The following is a 7,079-nucleotide window of genomic DNA, read 5'->3' on the forward strand; positions in this document are numbered from 1 at the left end:
GAGACTCAATTCGTTGCTAGGCTGGAGTGCAATGGTGCAATCTCGGCTCACTGCAACCTCCACCTCATTAGTTCAAGTGATTCTTGGGCCTCAGCCTCCCAAGTAGCTAAGATTACAGGCAAGCACCACCACACCTAGCTAAGTTTTGTATTTTTAGTAGAGATGAGGTTTCACCATGTTGGCCAGGATGGTCTCGATCTCCTGATCTCATGATCCACCCACCTCGGCCTCCCAAAGTGCTGGGATTACAGGTGTAAGCCACTGTGCCTGGCAGCTAATTTAACATGGAGAAGTATTTATGACCATGCATGTTCATATTGAAATTTTCAGCATACTGTCAAAGGGTTAAATACATCAGAAGGTATCTTGTGATACCAATTGCAAAGAATTTCATAAAAAGTCTTAGCCACATACAACAAAGAGAACAGCAGTCAAGGAGGGCAAAGAGCCTCACATAAACTATGAATGTATTCTCAAATTATGAAATCTTTTGGCACCGTTATTGTGGCAGAGGAATCCTTACCTTTTATTTCCCCAAGTCTTCTAACAAGAGACAGCTGAGATCCTGAAGTAAACACAGGAAGATCACTAAAATGAAAGATTTCATCTTATTGTCTGGAAGGCTATGGAAGCTCCCTGGTTGAGCTCAGGTCCACACTTAACCAAAAAAATTCTACAGTGAAAAGCAGAATCCAAAATATAATTCCATTATTATATGACAGCAGCTTTCCTCCAAAATTTACCAGTTAGCATTACTCCACAGAAGCAAGACTGGGAAAGCAGCTAACATTCTTCCACAATCACGTGAGGAATCCAATCAAACCATGGATTGGCCAGCATGCCCCATAGAAAGGAATCCCTAAGCAGACACCCCTTTAGCAGTGGGGTGAACAATACCAGGAGGCTTGCGGTTTGGATGCAAGATAAAAGCAGAGATCAACAGCTTGTTCCTCCTGACAACCAGACAGGGGCAAATCCCTGGCTATTGCTCCTTCTCCACCTTAATCTCTTCTGGAGATCATAATAACAGACGTGAGCAGCTATCACAAGACTGTTAAAATCAACTTCTTACCAACTGAAGGCAGTTCGGTTTTGTTTTGCTTTGTTTTGTTTTTGAGACGGAGTCTTGCTCCATCGCCAGACCGGAGTGCAGTGGCACAATCTCGACTCACTGCAACCTTCGCCTCCCAGGTTCAAGTGATCTTCCGCCTCAGCCTCCCAAGTAGCTAGGACTACAGATGCGTGCCACCACGCCCAGCTAATTTTTGTATTTTTAGTGGAGACAGGGTTTGACCATGTTGGCCAGAATAGTCTCGATCTGTTGACCTTGTGATCTGGCCGCCTTGGACTCCCAAAGTGCTGAGATTACAGGCATGAGCCACCTTGCCCGGCCGGCAGTTCAGTTTTAACAACCTACATCATTTCGTTGTTTTCTAGGAAAAAGGCACTAAGACTGATCACAACTTGGTTGTGAAGTTCTCTTTCCAAGTTGATCAACTCTCCAACTGCATGTGGCCTGCTTCACCCCATACTCTCTCCTGCCTCCCTTTCCTCCCTCCCGAAACTCCGTAATTTCAGAAAGTTATCATCAGGTAACATAAAAATCATTTCAAGCCCACTTGCTTCACCAATGATAACTATGAAATTTGCAAAAAACAAAGGCATAGTGGCTCATGCCTGTAATCCCAGCACTCTGGGAAGCCAAGGTGGGAGGATGGCTTGAGCCCAGCATTCAAGACTAGCATGGGCAACATGGTGAGACCTGATCTCTATAAAACATACAAAAATTAGTCAGGCATAGTGGTGCACACCTGTGGTCCCAGTTACTCAGGAGGCTGAGGCGGGAGGATGGCTTGTACCTGGGAGGCAGAGGTTGCAAGGAGCAGCAATTGCATCACTGTACTCCACCTGGACAACAGACTAAGACCCTGTCTCAAAACAAACAAACAACACACACACACAAACACATACACACAAAGTCCATAGGTTTTATATATGTATATATATATATACACACACACACACTCATATATATATATAGTTCCTGAGTATAGTGAAAGATGGAAAGTTTACCAATTTATTTTATGAACCCTAATGCAATGAGACAAGAAAACAAATGAGGAACAAATATTGTTCCTACTTTTACAGATGATATGACATTTGCTTAGAAAGTCAAAGAAAGCTGAAAATTCTAGAATTATTAAGTTAAGAAAATGTGGGAAGTAGAAAAGTTCCTTTTTAAATTTTCTTTTCTTGTTAAACAATAAGTGTGCTAATAACTTTGTTAAGCCCTATCCTATGTAGCTGTTAAACATGACATGCTTACAGGCACACAGTACATTCTATGTCCTTGTACTTTAACCAAAATATATGTGATGGACGTGCTCACAGGCATGTCCCACCTCTCCACTGCTTTTACCTGTTTAGAAAAGTTTTAAATTGGCTAGGCACGGTGGCTCATGCCTGTAATCCCAGCACTTTGGGAGGCCAAGGCGGGTGGATCACAAGGTCAGGAGTTCAAGATCAGCCTGAACAACATGGTGAAACCCTGTCTCTACTTAAAAAAAAAAAAAAAAAAAAATTCACCAGGCATGATGGCATGCCTGTAATCTCTGCTACTCAGGAGGCTGACGCAGGAGAATGACTTGAACATGGAAGATGGAGGTTGCAGTGAGCCAAGATCATGCTCCAGCCTGGGCAACAGAGGGAGACTCCATCTCAAAAAAAAAAAAAAAAATTTAAGTTATTAGCCAATCAGGTTTTAGTTTAGATTTCGAGGTCTGGCTCCAGCCAACAGAGATCAGACACAGCAGTAATAACAACCCCAAATGCATAAGGGATAAATGTGTCTATTTTCCTTTGTTCATTGTACTCTCGTGGCAAGATGGCTAGTGAGAGTACTCTTCCTGCGGTCCGGGAAATAAAAATTGCGTTGTTAAAAGATCTTTTGTCTCAGTGCTAATTTATCTTTGTAGCACCAAGTATCTATTTCCAACAGTAAGGAAACTGATGATGAATACACAAAATAAGTAAGCTTCTCTCCATTAGTAACAACCAATTAAAAATTAATTGAGCAAGGCAGGGCACGGTGGCTCACGCTTGTAATCCCAGCACTTTGGGAAGCCGAGTCGGGTGGATCACAAGGTCAGGAGATACAGACCATCCTGGCTAACACTGTGAAACACTGTCTCTATTAAAAATACAAAAATTTAGCCGGGCATGGTAGCACACGCCTGTAGTCCCAACTACTTGGGAGGCTGAGGCAAGAGAATCACTTGAACCCTGGAGGCAGAGGTTGCAGTGAGCCAAGATGGTGCCACTGTACTCCAGCCTGGGTGACAGAGTGAGACTCTGTCTCAAAAAATAATAATAATAATAATTGAGGGAAAAAATCCTGGGCTGGGCACAGTGACTCACATTTGTAATTCTAAAACTTTGGGAGGCCAAAATGGAAGGACTCCTTGAGCTTAGGATTTTGAGACCAGCCTGAGAACAAAGTGAGACCTCATCTTTACAAAAAAAAACAAAAAACAAAAAATTATCCAGGTGTGGTGGCACACACCTGTAGTTGCAGCTCCTGCTGATGCAGGAGAATCACTTGAGCCCAAGAAGTTGGGGCTGCAGTGAACCATGCTTGTGCCACTGCACTCCAGATTGGGCGACAAAGCCAGACCCTGTCTCAAGAAAGAAAAATGAATCCTCTATCCCCAGCAAATATTACTAAATAAGAAGAAATTAATAATAATGTGTAATATCTTTTTTTTTTTTTTGGAGACACAGTCTTACTTTGTTGCTCAGGCTGGAGTGCAATGGCACAACCTCGGTTCATTGCAACCTCTACCTCCCAGGTTCAAGCTATTCTCCTGCCTCAGCCTCCCAAGTGGCTGGAACTACAGGCGCACACCATCATGCCCAGCTAATTTTTCTATTTTTAGTAGAGACGAGGTTTCACCATGTTGGCCAGGATGGTCTCGATCTCTTGACCTCGTGATCTGCCCACCTTGGCATCCCAAAGTGCTGGGATTATAGGCATGAGCCACCATACCTGGCCAATATCTATGTTTTTTAAAGTATAAAAAATTTACTAAAGGGGACAAAGACCTAGGAAATTCTGAGACAGTCTATGTTGGTTGATAGGAAGATTCAAATCAATGAGAACAATTCTCCTTAAATTACTATACATTTGGTGCAATCCCAAATAGATATAATTTTTTTTGAGATGGGATCTCATTCTGTTTCCCAGGCTGGAGTGCAGTGGCGCAATCTTGGCTCACTGCAGCCTCCGTCTCCCAGGTTCAAACAATTCTCATGCCTCAGCCTCCCAAGTGACTGGGATTACAGGGGTGAGCCACCACACCAGGCTAATTTCTGTATTTTTAGTAGAGACAGGGTTTCACCATGTTGGCCAGGCTGGTCTCAAATTCCTGACCTCAGGTGATCGCCTGCCTCAGCCTCCCAAAGTGCTGGGATTACAGGCCTGAGCCACTGCACCCGGCCCCATATAGATTTTAAAACATCATGACAGGCAGATTCTAAAGTTCATCTGGAATACTAACCTTGTGAACAATACTCAGGAAAGAATATACTGAGGAAAAAAGAGAGTAACAAGGAGGTATTTGCCTCATCAGATAGCAAAATCGTTTATACAATCAGTCATTTTAATATTTAATAGTTTGGGTCAGGTGTGGTGGCTCACGCCTGTAATCCCAGCAGTTTGAGAGGCCCAAGCAGGCAGATTACCTGAGGTCAGGAGTTCGAGACCAGCCTGGCCAACATGGTGAAAACCCATCTTTACTAAAAATGGAAAAATTACCTGGGCATGGTGGCACGTGCCTGTAATCCCAGCTACTCAGGAGGCTGAGGCAGGAGAATTGTTTGAACCCAGAAGGCGGAGGTTGCAGTGAGCCGAGATCTCTCCACTGCACTCCAGCCTGGGCAACAGAGTGAGACTCCATCTCAAAAAAAAATGTAAAACGAAAATATGTAATAGTTTGCTACTGAGCAGAAATATTCAAAGTCCAAAAATAGATACAAATTATATGGACATGCAGAATATGATAAAGATGGTATTTCTTTTTTTTTCTTTTTTTTTTTTTTTTTTTTTTTTTTTTTTTTTTTTTTTTTTTTTTTTTTGAGACAGGGTCTCACTCTGTATCCCAGGCTGGAGTGCAATGCCGCAATCTCAGCTCACTGCAACCTCCGCCTCTCGGGTTCTAGCAATTCTCCTCCCTCAGCCTCCCAAGTAGCTGGGACTACAGGCACGTGCCACCACACCCGGCTAATTTTTTGTATTTTTAGCAGAGACGTGGTTTCACCGTGTTGGCCAGGCTGGTCTTGAACTCCTGACCTTGTGATCTGCCTGCCTCAGCCTCCCAAAGTGCAGGGATTACAGGCATGAGCCACTGCACCTGGCAAAAGGTGGCATTTCAAGTAGGTAAAGGAGTGCACTATGACAAATGAACGGTTTTTCTCTTCCCAATTAGTTGCTCCATTACACGGTCTTACCATGTGTAAAATCAGCAGTAGCCCAGTCTCCCCTAACCACATACAAAGGCCAAAAATATATGTGCGCTTATTCCAGCTTCTCACCAAGTTCGTAGCCAAAGGTAAGCCCCACTCCAAGCAAACCAGAAGCCTCACCGTACATTTTAACTTTCAAGTTCTCGTGGGAGAGGTGAGCCCCAGCTCTACACTTCCAGAGACTGGCACCAGGGCCAAGGGGCCACCCAGCCTGCCATGTGAGTCATGGATGAGTCAGTCCCTCAATGCCTTCCAGCCTGGACTGGGATGCATGTACCTCGAGCATGCAGCCTCTTTGTTACAAAAACACTTCCAGCCCTCCGCCACTGTTCTGTAGCTGTCTATCCCCTTCAAAACATCATGATAAACCACAGTGAGTTTTGCAAAGAAAATGAACTGCTCAGCATTAAAACAGTCTATACCCGACAGGAGGGAATAAAAAGTGAGAAACTCAATTCTCTTTGCAAAAAAGGCAATTATTAATGGAAACCTTGGGAAGAACTTGGGGGAAGCATTCAGAAAGAACGCCAAGAACATCTGTATCTGCTGAGGAATCAACAGAGATTTTGATCATTTGAAATTCTGAACAGACCCCTAAGGGGGAATACATTTAGCACTTTATGGTGTGACAGCTTACCCAGGTCTTAAATATTCCTCTCATTAGAAGTTCTTTTTTTTTTTTTTAATCTAGTACCTAGCCACAGCTATGCAGCAATTGAAGAAGACAAAGCAGAATGCCTGGATTTGAGCTGCTTTATGTTTCCATATAGAAATCAAGCCTATCATTATCAGAGCTCTGGCTGAGCTGCAAAGTACCTCTGAGCAAGAAAGAACCATTAAAGAAGCCTAATCTATTTGTGAGGTGTAAAGACAGTGGATATTCCATGTTCTGAGACCCCACAACTGCTCAAGGAGGCTTTGCTCAGTAGCGAAGCCTCCCAGCACCTTTTTGAAGCATCCAAATGTTATCCTTCCCTTCTTTCTTTTCTTTGTGAAGGGGGGTGAGGGAATAAAAGACGCTCACATGTGTTTATGTATAAATATTAAAAACTGATTTTTAACATAATTGGTAAAATTGGCAAGTACTATCCAAACCTCAGCAGTCAGACCCAAGAATTTTCAAGGAAATTAACTTCAACTTTGATGAAAAAAATATTACGATGTATATGAACACACACTAAATAAAAATAACCTCCTCTTTGCTGGCAGCAGTTTAGGAGGCTGAGGCGGGCAGATGACTTGAGGTCAGGGGTTCAAGACCAGGCTGGCCAACATAGTGAAACCCCAGCTCTACTAAAAAATAAAAAATTAGCCAGGCGTGGTGCCTGTAATCCCAGCTACTCAGGAGACTAAAACAGAAGAATCACTTGAAACCAGGAGGTGGGGGTTGCAGTGAGCCCAGATCGCGCCACTGCACTCCAGCCTGGGTGACAGGGTCAGACTCCGTCTCTAAAAATAAAATAAAAAGCCTGTAATCCCATCACTTTAAAAGGCCAAGGAAGGCGGATCACGAGGTCAAGAGATCGAGACCACCCTGGCCAACATGGTGAAACCTCATC

General features: G+C 43.5%; 1 protein-coding gene across 4 annotated transcripts in view; it reads right to left on the reverse strand.

Annotated features, from left to right (window-relative positions):
- TIAM2 (TIAM Rac1 associated GEF 2) overlaps window positions 1-7,079 on the reverse strand; it is a 242,791-nt gene that overhangs the window by 234,642 nt on the left and 1,070 nt on the right. The window contains exon 2 of one of the 4 annotated variants that reach the window (XM_037742001.1): window positions 524-588. The exons of the other annotated variants lie outside the window; for them this stretch is intronic. The gene's annotated coding sequence lies outside the window, so the exon portion shown is untranslated. The remainder of the gene's footprint in view (window positions 1-523; window positions 589-7,079) is intronic. 4 annotated transcript variants of the gene reach the window in all.

The sequence above is a fragment of the Cebus imitator genome, unplaced genomic scaffold (genome assembly GCF_001604975.1).
Source record: "Cebus imitator isolate Cc_AM_T3 unplaced genomic scaffold, Cebus_imitator-1.0 Scaffold6, whole genome shotgun sequence".
In the NCBI taxonomy this organism is placed as follows: domain Eukaryota; kingdom Metazoa; phylum Chordata; class Mammalia; order Primates; family Cebidae; genus Cebus; species Cebus imitator.